Consider the following 13625-nt stretch of genomic DNA (forward strand, 5'->3'; position numbering starts at 1 on the left):
TACACATTGAGCAATACTCAGTGGGTATCTGCACAATTTGAGGATTGGTTTTGAAGGCCTATATAAAGGCCCAAAAAAGGCCACCATTGTTAGTCCAGTGAACGGCATCATGCCATGTCTATCACATGAACAACGTCTCCGGGCACTGGGTATGGTGGAGGCCAGTTTGAGCTACAATGATGTAGCCAGGTGTATGGGCTGTTCCCAACCCACAGTCAGAAACCTGGTTGAACGCCACAACACCACAGGCTCTGTTGATGATAGACCGCGTCCAGGGAGAGAGAGAGAGTGACAACTCCCGACCAGGACCGCTACTGTTGTGACTTTGTGTTTGGCAGGTGCCATTTTCTTTTGTTTAGTTTTTTGTTTTGAAATTATTCTTGAAACTTTAGATTTTTTTCTCTACGCCAATATCATAAACAAATGATTCATATGAAAAAATTCCAAAATTCAAAATAAAAATTATGCTGAAAAATACAGTCTCAAAGTTTTCATTGACTGTGAGTGTATAATATTAATCACTTAAGAAAGGTTCAATAGACAGAAATATTCATTTGGGAACTATCACAAATGTAGCACTGGGTTTTTATGGGTTAAAAAAATAGAGTAGAAATACGACATTTAGCCCCTTTAAAATCTATTTAATTACATTAGTGAAGGGCACTTGAAACATTTCCCTTGACTTTAGTCTGTATTCTGAAATACAGAGGTTTGTTTCAGAAGTTCAGTTTGTATCATACTATACTTGTGTCTTTTTTGGAAGTTTGTGTTGTAACCTGTGTGACTGAGTGCTAATTTCTGTTGATGTTAGATGTCACTGTTGTAGAAGAGCAGAGCAGAGGGGGGGCATCTAAGAACTGAAAAGAAAGTGGGATTTTCATTGAAGTTTGATGTGAAACCTCTACACAGAAGACAGTATACAGTCAAAATGGAGTTAATCACTTCCAAACACTAAACAGACTGGACCACTTCAAACTTCTTTAAGCTTTAAGGATTTATTTTAAAGCTTTTTAATCCAATCCATTTCATTCAGTGTTGTTTTTGAAGTAGACACTTGTGAAGAGGTTTTATAGGAGCTTCTAAAATTTGGCACCAAAAATGAAAGGATCTGAGCTTAGAATTGAGCTGTGATGTCTTGTTTGTGTTTCCCTGTCAGTGCCCCGACATATCCTCTGTCTTCTTGCTTCATTGATGTGAATCCTTTGAGCTCAGTGTGTTCATGAGTTTTTGCCACCAGACATGAAATAGCCTTTTCAATTTACTACCAAAAAGTACCATATGATAGCTCAAAGGGATTTGTCTTATGCATATTTCAAATTATCTAAAACCCTGATGCTGACTTTTAAACATGATTTGAAAAGTGTGTTATCATTGGCCATCTGTTTCACACTTTAACTACAAGTCAGGGGTCAGAGATTTGTCTGTAATTGCGATACATTATTCCACTTGTTTTAATTGTCTGATGCATTTGGATGTGACTGGTGTGATGAATGGCTCCTTTATCTCCCTTCTTAAAAATCACAGACCATGTGTCAGACTTTGAATGTGCCCTGTTTTTAAATTAGTATAATGTTGATAATTACACTACGGTACATGCTGGATTAATTGATGCATTTGGGGGTTGCATGTCAGGGAATGGGGAAAAAAAAATTATGCAGTTCCTGTTTTATTCTTTTTGATTGAATCATGGTGTAATTTGTCAATCACATTTTCCCTATTGATTGCAGCGGCTCAGTGGGTGATGATGACAGTTAGAGGATGATACACACTATCTCTACCCAGCTGGTATCACCAATTCCATGGAGTGTGTACATGACCTGCCTTTTCCCAAATGTATATATTAAACCAGACTTACAGCATGCATATGGTTATTTTCTAGTATTTCTGGATGTTATGTCTTAATCATGAGAGAGTAACCCAGTGCCTGTCAAACCGGCCTTCTCACTACCAGGCTAATCAGCTGTTCTCCTACAGCAGCAGGAGAGACATGAAAAATCAACTGGGGCAACAATGTGTTGAATGATTAAAGGCTGGGATGGATGAATATGTAACATGCTTGACATTCTGTATGGTCGATATTTGACTGATGGAAACCGATGCTAAAAAGCTTCTAAATAAAGCTGCTGATTTAATATCAGCTGAGTCAGGTCTTATACAATGAATACATATGTGTAAGATTAGGTATTATATGCATTATGTTTTGGGGTTATTTTAATTAAATATTACAGCTTGTTTGATTTCTCAATTTACAAGTATTATTTGGACTGTAATGCTTCAAAGTGTGCCATATTGTTACCACTGTGAGGGGTAGAAATGTTAATAAGAGGATTTGCAACTGGGATTATTGTTCTTTTTCACTGCTACATTATTAAGATCAAGAGCTATTTTTGTGGCGACAAATGAAGTTTTGTCTACATTGAACCATGTCCAAGTCAGTGGTGGCTGCTTGTCCTTCAGAGAGGGGAAGCTCATTGTCGGCTTACATCAAAAAAACATTGTCAAGTTATTTAAACATACATTCAGCCCTCCGTTGCTTTTTAAGAAAAGGGTCAGTGACCTTATTGTACCAAGTAGGCATCTTTTCCAGGGACTGGACCAGTGTCCTCTAAATGGCCAGCAGAGCTAGGCTGCTTAGATTGCCTTGGCTCATTGTGTTGTGGGTGTAAGACTTCAGCCTTTTTAAACAAGAGATGATGCTCCTTTCACTCCGACCTAGCCAACAGTTTGATTGATTTAACTGTCTACAAAACGATATTAAACTTGAACAAGAAATGATTAAATTATGTAACTGAAACAAGAAAACGCTGAAATTATGTTAAATTGAAACAAGGAAGTACAATGAGTGTGTTTTATTTACAGTGCAAGAAATGAACAAGTAATTTCGTAGTGGTTTCTCTCTCGATTTCACAGTAGAATGCACGACGGTATTAAACTGAACCCTGTCAAGTGAAGGAGTCAATCTCAAAATAGCTGTCAATCAAACGGGATTCAGCCTTTCGACTGATCCTCCAATCAGCACGTGGGATTCTGGTGTCCAGCCTGGCCGAGCTCCGCCCACAGCTCCATTCACCCCCAGAGATGCCCGGCATCCGGGGGCGGGACAACATCGTGGCATTTATCCAATTACCGTCCAGTTTTGAGGCAATGAAAAAAACTGTTCCACTCAGTCCCATTGAAGCCCAGAGACACCCAGCGTCTACGGACAAATGCACTGAGCAGAGATCGTATGAGAAAACAGTGCAATGGGAATGGATGAGAAGTGAACAACATCGAGTCTGTTGGTTTGTGATAAAGCTGATTCTAAACGAACTCGTCTTTGAGATGAACATGTTCTAACACATTTGTAGTAAATGAAATGTCAACACAACCGTACATATTTAACCATTTAATTTTCATAATTTTAGGGGAAGCCGGGCTTCCCTTGCAGTCTATGAGAAATCGCCACTGGTCCAAGTGATTTATCACAATTTATTATAAAATGAGCGTCTGTATTTTGCTTTTTTCAATAATAATCAGACAGTGGTGGAGAATCCCAGCTCCGTAAAGCAAAAGTCCAGCCATGTATTTGTGTCATGGCCTGAAGGTACTAACGTATTTTACAGAGGACACAGGAGACAAAAGGGTTCAAACTGCAAAGTTCATTTTTAATCAAGGTGTTTTTTTTCCCCTGATTTAATCCTTCCCGTGCCCTAAACAAAAAAAAAGAGCCAAAGTTTCAAAAGAAAAACAAGGACCAAGGTGAGCCAGCCAACGTAACAAAAGGACGGTATGTGGGTCAGACCAACCCTGAACAAGACCACTGGAGCTCACCACATACCGCTACCCCTACCCTATCAAACACAGCCCTGCAACTAAATCCTGTCAAAAGAAGAGCCAAAAACAGGACGTCCAAATTTACCTGGTCAAACAAAAGCAAAGGCTAACAAAAAGCTAAAGTGCAGCCAACGTGCCACTTCAGAACAGCAGTGCAAACTGCTGGTGCACGCTTCCTGGTGTGTGCGTTCTGGACCCTGGCGTTGGTGTTGGCTGTTTACCAAGAAACACACTAAATACAGAATATAATACAAAAAATGTTATAAAGGCAAAAATATCAATAAGGAGGGAGCAATGATTACTTACCACAATAAATTAAGAATCATAAAAAACCCCACAAAAGACAAAGGGGAAAAGAGATGCACCAGAACATAACAATTTGTTCCACCCGTACACTGACCCAACCCAATAGATGAGTTTCAATGTTTACTAACAACAGTGATGCACGTGCAACTCTGAGGCAAAAACAGGAGTACCAGCTACCAGCCGGCTCACATCAGCCACGTACACTTCCAGGCTCTCCCCCGGAACTCGTGAACGAGCCGATATGTTAGCTCTAAAACGGTCCGTTAACTGTCTGTGTCCAAAAGCTGATCCCATCTTCTCTTTCACGGCCGCATAATTTGACTTGACCGCATGGGGAAGGCTGTCCCATAGAAGAAAAGCAGACTTGCACAGACGGGTGGAGAGTATTGTCACCAGCTCCCCGCTGAACTCACCGGTGTCACCTGCCGTAGCTCCGACCGCCACTTCCAGCTGCTTCACCCAGCTGAGGAAACTCAAAGGGAGCAGGTAGATCCACAGTCCCTCTGTCTCTATAGGGTGATAGGTCAGGGGAAGCCCTCCTGGTAGGTTTAAAGGGGTCTGCATCACCGTACCACATGATGACAATTCTTTTTTTCCACGTCGCTAAGTGCAACAGGCACACAGGCTAACTATACTGAGAAGCTACACTAACTGCGATAATAACTATAAACAGTGGTTGGCAGAACAGAACCACTGCTGCCACCAATAGAACCGAGCGGTCTTTCTGCCTAACTTATACTTGGTGAATGGCACACAGGAGTTTAGCAGGTCCATCGTTTAACACACTACGAACTCGGCGTGACTTCTGCCTCCAAGACTTAATGTATGCATACGTCACATGAAACTCATCTATTTGATGAGCACAACTCCTCATCCAGGTGGATGGGATAATAAGTGGAATCACCTGTGTTCAGTGAACAGATAGAACCAATACATGGCAGGACTTCTACTTTATGGAGCTGAGATTCTCTACTTCTGTAATCAGAAATCTGATGAAACTGATCATGTAGAACAGGAATATTCAACTATATTTTCCCATTGGCCAAATTGTCACCATGCTTTGGACTATGGGCTGGACTCTGCTGGTATTACTTGAGTGCTACACCCGCATTTTGTAATAACTGTTGCAATATGTAATAAGCTATTACAAAATGCAGCAAAGTTGATTACAAATTTCGTTCAAGAATTTCATTACAAAATGCGGCATGTTATTACAAAATGTAGTGTTATTAAATAATGAGGTAAAAAATTATTACATTATTACACATTGAACCGTTATTACATAATGTGGCACTACAGTCACCCTATACAACACACAGATACACCTTAATTTCACATATTGCACCTTTAAGAAACTCATTAACAATCCTTTTGTGTGTGCAACAGCCTCACATATGCATAGAATGGAGTATGAAGCTGATGTATATTGTCCTGCTTTGTGGTTGTTAATGACAGATTATTATTAAAGGAGAAACTTTAGCTCATTTTTCACCCACAGCCCAAAGAGAGGGAAGTGTGCTACCTGCTAGGATGTAAGGAATACAAAGTAAATCTGTATGAGTGAGATTAGAGACTTTTTATTTTATTTCTTTTTATTTTTTTTATTTTTTTTTACTAAAGGCAGGCACTTCTTTGAATATATCATCACCACTGAGGTGCTGATTAGTGGGTTAAAATGATATAAAATGTCAGCCCTGGCCTTTTGTTTGAAGGTCACTTTAGCTGAGCCAGATAACAAAAACATAATTCCATTCTTGACATTTATAGCTGTGCATGCTTGTATCATAACAGAGGTGTTTTTTGGTCCCTTGCTGTTAAGTATAAGGGTTGGTCCTTAAATACCATATATTCTCTGTATAGTCTCCACATCAATCAAAATGGAACAGAAGGAAAAACTAAACAGCAATGCTCAGATGCCCAAAAGTAAACTCGGCAAGCTCTCGTCTTTTCTATTAACTACTTCTAAAAATTGCATCAGGAGCGCTGACCCCTGTGTTGCTCCACTGGAGCTGCTCTGAAGAAACTCCCAGGTGTGAAATATGTGTTTATAATCCTTTCTCTTTCTCTGCTACTGCACTTCATTATAATTCTATCCATAAATAAACAGTCACATTAGTCGACCCTTTCAACCGTGAAACAGTAATTTTTTCATCCATTGATGTTTATCACTTAACTTCTGCATTACCTTTGATCCTAGTTGTATTCATCTGTATCTTCCTGCCTGTAACCTCCATTTGTCACTGTCTAATGCAGAAACACACTGCTTTCCAGCTATTAATTAGTGAATATTAAACCCGTCCCTTCTGACATTTAAGGAGCCATTCTCTATGCCCAATCATTATCCATCAACTTCACTTTTATCCTTCATTATCACTTAACTGTTCGCCAACTCTTGCAAAGGTCTTTTTTAATATCTGTCTGTGGTTCTTTTCAGTGTTTGTGGTTCTAAACCACTTCCTCAGAATATGTTGTGGGTGAAAGTAGTGTTGCATTACACAAAAACAATAGCGAGCTGAACTCTCACGGCTTCTGGTTATGATCTATGGAACTTCATTCTGGAAGAAAACCACACAACTATATTACAGTCAATGATAGGAGACTACTGACTTTCTAAAAAAAAAAAAAAAAAATCCTAATTGAATTAAGCATCATTTACACATATGATGTCAAGAAACACAAACCACAGTTTGTGGTAAAACTGTTGAAGTATCAGATTGTAAAAATGTATAAACAGAAAAACTACACAGCTGAAATTTGCAGAGGTGATGTGTATGTGTTTATATTTGCTGAGAATGCCTCTGCCACTAAAACACGGCCAGCCTTATAGTGATTTTCACCTCTTTTTCACCTTTGAAGTTGAGCTAATGGCTGTTCTGGTATAAGTGATGTGTATACTGTATGACAAGAGATGAAGTCCATTAAGATGTTTAACACTAAACTAAATGTTTTGTTAGAATCTTAGTCACAAACCATGACTTTCTTAACTTGTAAAATTTGCTTTTATATTGCCAAACATCATATATGTAAATGGATCAAAAATCCAATCCAGTCCACTTGATTATATACAATATTTAAACAAGAACATTACCAAAGTGCTGCACATAGAATTCTAAAAACAAAACAAATAAAAGTAAATACACTAAAAACAAAACATACATAAAACTAAAACAATGCTATAAATAAAACAATAAAATCAAATGGTTAAAAGTAATAAAATAAATAAAAAGACACAGCGGACCACACAATTCACATGGAGTTAAAAGCCAGAGAATAAAAGTGGGTCTTAAGATGAGACCCAAAACACTCCACTGTGGGAGCTGTTTGGACGTGGGGGGGCAGGGCGTTCCAGAGTCTAGGGCTGGCCACCGAGAAACCCAGAGAAACCCAGACGAAGATGATAACAACACAATTTTAAAATGCTATTGGTCTGTTTGTCAAGTTTAAAATCGCAGTCTATGGTGATGCCAAGGCTGGTGACTTTGGGACGCCCATAATCTTTAAGGGGTCCCAAGTCAATGTGGGCAGTTCCAAACATTATAATTTCTGTCTTTCCCCCATGTAGTTTTTAAATATTCTGGGCTAACCAAGCCAAGTGGGAGGAGGTGCAAGGCAAAAGGAATGGGTCCTAAGATAGATCCCTGGGGGACTCCACAGTGAAAAAATGGATTTGTCTCTCACCATTGATGGCTGTTAATACTTTTTCTGTGGTATCTGTTTCCAGTTGGCTGATTTTTGGATCGTTATTGTGTAGTTTCACTTCCAACTTATTGATGTTTTGGTTCTGTCCAAATATGTTCACTTCTGGATCTGAAAAGCTAGCAACACAATACCCAAAACCCAAACTCCTGGCTTTCAAACAACAGCTAAGAAACCAGTGGGTGATGTTACAGCACTGCAAATCCAGTTTTTATAAACAGTCTATGATTTTAACAGATTACTGCAGACCTTTTTCCATCACCATGCACCATATGGATTTATGAATCAATACTTCAGAGTAATAGATCTTAGCGAGGTAACCTTGTTAACTGAAAGATACTCTTGCAGTTGTTGTGGTTTTCATTAAAATTGGAATAAGTACCCATGATTATGGACATCATGTGTCAGAACTCAGAAAATCACTTTGACAAGAGACGAAAGAATCAATAATCTGAAGGATGTCTAGTGTACTACAATGTAAAGCAAAACAAGATGGGTGCTTCTGTGAAACTGGGTACATTTTGGTACCTGGAACTTTGCTAGCTTTTAAGACCCAATAATAAAAGGTAAATTTAGACATATTTTCACCCAGGATGTACCTAATGATGACCTCAGATAAAAAAAAAAAAAAAAATTAAAAAAAAAAATCATACTCTTTCTCTGAGCCATCCCAAAATTAATAATAATAATGGATTGGATTTATATAGCGCTTTTCTAGACACCCAAAGCGCTGTACATTATTGACCCATTATTCATTCGCTCTCACATTCTCCCTCTGGTGGTGGTAAACTACATCTGTAGCCACAACTGCCCTGGGGCAGACTGACAGAAGCGTGGCTGCCAATTTGCACCTACCTCCGACCACCACCAAACATTCATACACCAGTGTGAGTGGCACTGGAGGCAAGGAGGGTGAAGTGTCTTGCCCAAGGATACAACGGACTGACTAGGCCATTGCAGGATTCGAACCGCCAACCCTTCGGTTATTGGATGACCCACTCTACCACCTGAGCCATGGCCACCCCATAATGAATTTTTTATAAAATATTGGGGCCAAAATTGGGACATGAAAAACTACCTAGGTGTCAGTACGTTTTATCTGGACCACATATCTTAAAATGCTCTTATATAGCGCTATAAATAAAGATATTGTGTTAAACTTGATGATCCTAGTGTTTTTTCTAATCCAGACATGCAGGATTTTCATGAATCTCAGTCTCATTCCAGGTTTCGTGCGTAACCCATCGTGTCCACTTGAGTTACACGCAGAACCTGCCCATTTAAACACATATAAATCGCTAATGGGGCGACACGGTGGTGCAGTGGTTAGCACTCGTGCCTCACAGCAAGAAGGTCCTGGGTTTGATTCCAACATCAGTTGATGGGGGGTGGGACCTTTCTGTGTGGAGTTTGCATGTTCTCCCCGTGTCTGCGTGGGTTCTCTCCGGGTACTCCGGCTTCCTCCCACAATCCAAAAACATGCACTAATAGGTTAACTGGTTAATCTAAATTGCCCATAGGTGTGAATGTGAGAGTGATTGTTTGTCTCTATATGTTAGCCCTGCGATGAACTGGCGACTTGTCCAGGGTGTACCCCGCCTTCGCCCCTATGTAGCTGGGATAGGCTCCAAGCGACCCCCGTGACCCTAGTGAGGATAAAGCGGGTTCAGAAAATGAATGAATGAATAAATCGCTAATGATTTTGCAACAGTGGTCAGCGGTTTTTGTGAAACACTCTGCCTTACATAATTAGTTCAATTCCCAAAATGTACCTGTGAGAGAATAAAAAGATATTCAACAAAAATAATAGCATGTAATTTTCCTGTCCTTTTGACCGTGTTACATGTAGATTTGTGCATTAAATATAATGTAAAATAATAGAAAAATGTGTTTTTGAAAAGTTGTTTCTCTTTTATCTCAGTAAGTATTTTTGAAATAGACCCAAAGTACTTCCAAACTTGCTTCATAACATTATTCTACATCTGGTTTGAAGTTTTATCCGCCATGTCCTGTTTTTGGGACCAGTTTCATAGAAACACCCAGACATAAATACTGATGTAACATGTTAAAAGATAGATTCATAACTGTTCATTTGTATGGGTATAGACTGATGTATGCAGCCCATTAGTGGCTACAGAGATGAAGGATATTTTCAGGTTGTTCTTTTTGGCGGGTGGTACCATTATACTGATGGTGCTCAAAGCTGGAGGGCAAAAACTGGAATACGTCTACACAGCAAACAGTACCATCCATCCTGAAAATACTGGAAAGCTGTATATAAAGTACTCATATTGGAGAGAATTACAGTATGTCTAACTAAATATCACCAAATTTACTCAGGAAAACAGTAAAACGCATAATAACCAGTTCAGTTTTGAGCAGAATCATTTCTGAGTATAGAGCCAAGTGAATGAAAAATAATTAACCTGCAAACTAAGAGTCAGAGTAAACAAAGCATTATGCTGATTATTTCCCCTCTAATTTTGGGTCTAAAATGTATCAACGAGTAACAGCGATTTTCACTCAATTAAACCTCTCACTTGTTCTTACATAATAAACTAATAATCGGACAACGACCCCACACTTCAGGACACTGCAGTCTACACAAACACACACCTACACAAACACACACACACACACACACACACACACACACACACACACACACACACACACACACACAGAAAACCCTCCATTTCTCAGTGCAAATTTCCCATTTACTTTTGAACTGCACTAAATGACTTGCAACGTCTCAGTCCACAGACTTAACTACCAACTCCATTTCCAGTCACATAGAACTGATTTATTTAGGTGCCTTCATTTCTCCTGAGTGTCGATTTGGATAATCCCTGGATGACTCACTATCATTCAGTTCATGTTGGCATTACAGACCCCAAGTCAAATGAATCGATATTTCCTGAGCACAGTGTGCCTTCAGTGAAGCCCAGGCCGAGTGCAGATATAATTAAGGGTCCTCAACTCATGGACTATGTAACCTTCACATGGTTTTGTACTTTGAAAAATGTCTCATCAAAACTTTCATTCTCAGGAGGACACTGAAAGGAAAAGTTCAACCCAAAACTTGTCCTTGACTTGAAGGCAAAATCTACAAATAAAAGAAAATGAAAGAAAAACCAAATGGGAGCACTGTCTTTAATGAAGGCAATACCCCGTCACTGAACGATGTGATAACTATGTCATTTCTATTATGTCTGATCCTTTCTTGTATTACATTGAAATTATTTATTATCTCACAACCTAAGTCACACTTAAAGAGGCTATGTTCAATATTTTTAGTTTAACCCTTTCATGCACAGTGGTCACTACAGTGGACAATTATTATTCAGCTATTCTCTTGTATATTCATGAGTTTTGTTGGTTTATTTGCATTTCAGCCAACACAGTGGATGCTTATGCATCATCCCATACACTGACATTCATACCATTACTGTAACTTTGCTGTTCTTGATAAACCTGATCTGCAGTGACATGTTTTTTTTTTTTTTTTTTTTTTACTGCAAATCAATTGCTAATTGTTATTAGATTGTAACAGTTTTTTTTTTTTTTTTTTTTTTTTTAACATATTATCTCCATGAAATGAATAATAACTAGTATTAGAGTGTGTTAAATTGCAAGAAAACATCTGATTAGCAGCATTAAGAATGTTATTATTGTATAGTTTTCCATATCACTTTCTGATATTAGGTTTCAAATACATGTTTCTTTGCTTCAAAAATTAAATACATGGAGTGGCCATTTTTCTAACTTCTTAAAAAAAAACACAAAACTTGATTGCATTGTTTTTTTTTCATGCCTAAAAAGGAATAAAAACACTCAGGAAAAATATATTGCGTAAGGATATCATAATTCATGCATGAAAGGGTTAAAATATGACCTAAAATTATCATTTGAGTGTTTTAGAATAAAGTTTTCTTATGCTCTGCTAAAGACACAAATGTATTGATAATACAGATATGAACTTATTTATGTACGCTGATTGGCCGGTGGATTCATTCTCTTTTCTGGTCTAAAAATGATGAGAAAAACTAACACCAAGGTTTCTTTGACCAATTAAAGCAGGGGTGTCAAACTCATTTTAGTTCAGGGGTCACATTCAGCTAAATTTGATCTGTAATGGGCCAAATCAGTAAAATTATATTAATATATAAATAATGTCAACTCCAAACTTTTCTCTGTTTTAGAGGGAAAAAAGTAAAATTACAGTATGAAGATGTTTGCATCTACAAACTATCCTTTCAAACAATATGAATAATATGAACAAACTGAAAAAAAATGTGTAATTTTAATAATGTTATGCTTCAGTTTATCATTTACACATGTACATTATTACTGACAGATCACAGTGGATCTACAAATACATAAAACATTTTGTAACAGGTAGAATATTATTAAAATTGCACTTCTCTTAAGACATTTCAGGTTGTTCATATTTGTCCAGGATATTCAGATATTTTTGCAATACTATACTTGGTTTTAGTGTAAATACATGAAAACATTTACATTTCCAAAGAGAAAAATTTGGAGTTGTGAGTATTTATACTTTATTATGACCAACCTGAGATTGAATTGGTCTGAATGTGGAACCTGAACTAAAATGATTCTTAATATCTTAGTGTAATTTTTGCATTTCACAAATTCATCCCAAGGGCCAGACTGGACCCTTTGGCGGGCCGGATTTGGCCCCCGGGCCACATGTTTGACACCTGTGAATTAAAGCATCAGAAAGTGACCAGATGGGATGAGAACCGCTAAGAGACACCTGTTAGAGTCAAAGAAAGTGACAACGTGATGAAAACTATTAGCACTGTTGTTGTTTTCTCCACTGGACACAGCTGTAAATGAAAAGAATGGAGTTTGATGATGAAATAGCAGCGTTTCTTCTACATGGGTGAGTTTGATTATAAAACTGAAGCATGGTGGATGTTTGTGGCGGTAAAAAAATTAAAGTGTTTTTCATGATGGAAATTTCAAGTTAAACTGTGTAATCACAGCCTGGTTAGCTGAGTCGGTAGAGCATGAGACTCTTAATGTCAGGGTTGTGGGTTCAAATCACACATTGGGTGCATAAATCTTCTTTGGATCTACCCCCCAAAAAAGAAATGTTTTGTTATAATCACCCATCAAAGACAAAAAAATCCTCTCCTGCCATGAGCTGTATTAGTGGCTGAAGTGGTAAGAAAGACAAGTTAGTTGGCAGCAGATGAGTTTGATTATGAGACTTATGAAGGTAAAGTTATTATGGGATGTTATCATCTTTGTTAAGTTGCCGTTTGTCAGTCGATGGTTCAGACTAAACTGTGACAGTTCTGACCTTGTTTGTTTGATTCCAAACAGATCTTTAGTTCAGCTACTGACAACACAAACCATACAGAAAACAGAGGTGATTTGTGGTTTTACTGTGGCCGTTTTCTGTCTAAAAACAGAGCTATAATGTAAACCAAGGGTGTCAAACTCATTTTCTTCTGGGGGCCACACTCAGCCCAATTTAACCTGAAGTGGGCCAGACCAGTAAAATAATAGCATGATAGCAAATAAATAATGACAACTCCAAATGGTTTTAGTGCAAAAAATGACATTAAATTATGCCAATATTTACATTTACAAACTACCCAAACAAAAAGGATGTGAATAACCTGAAAAAAATGACATTTGTAAAGAAATATAAGGACAATTTTATCAATATTATGCCTTGACTTATTTATACATATGCATTACAGATCAGATCTACAAAGGGACAAAACATTTAGTAACAGGCAGAATATTGTTAAAAATGCACTTAATTTTCTTTA

The 13625-nt window shown here is 38.0% G+C and overlaps 1 non-coding gene across 1 annotated transcript; it reads left to right on the top strand.

The window, feature by feature from the left end:
• Positions 1-12826: 12826 nt before the first annotated feature.
• trnak-cuu (transfer RNA lysine (anticodon CUU)) lies at positions 12827-12899 on the top strand. The gene has a single exon. It is a non-coding gene; the product is annotated as a tRNA-Lys (tRNA).
• Positions 12900-13625: the final 726 nt, after the last annotated feature.

This window comes from Sphaeramia orbicularis, chromosome 9 (assembly GCF_902148855.1).
Source record: "Sphaeramia orbicularis chromosome 9, fSphaOr1.1, whole genome shotgun sequence".
In the NCBI taxonomy this organism is placed as follows: domain Eukaryota; kingdom Metazoa; phylum Chordata; class Actinopteri; order Kurtiformes; family Apogonidae; genus Sphaeramia; species Sphaeramia orbicularis.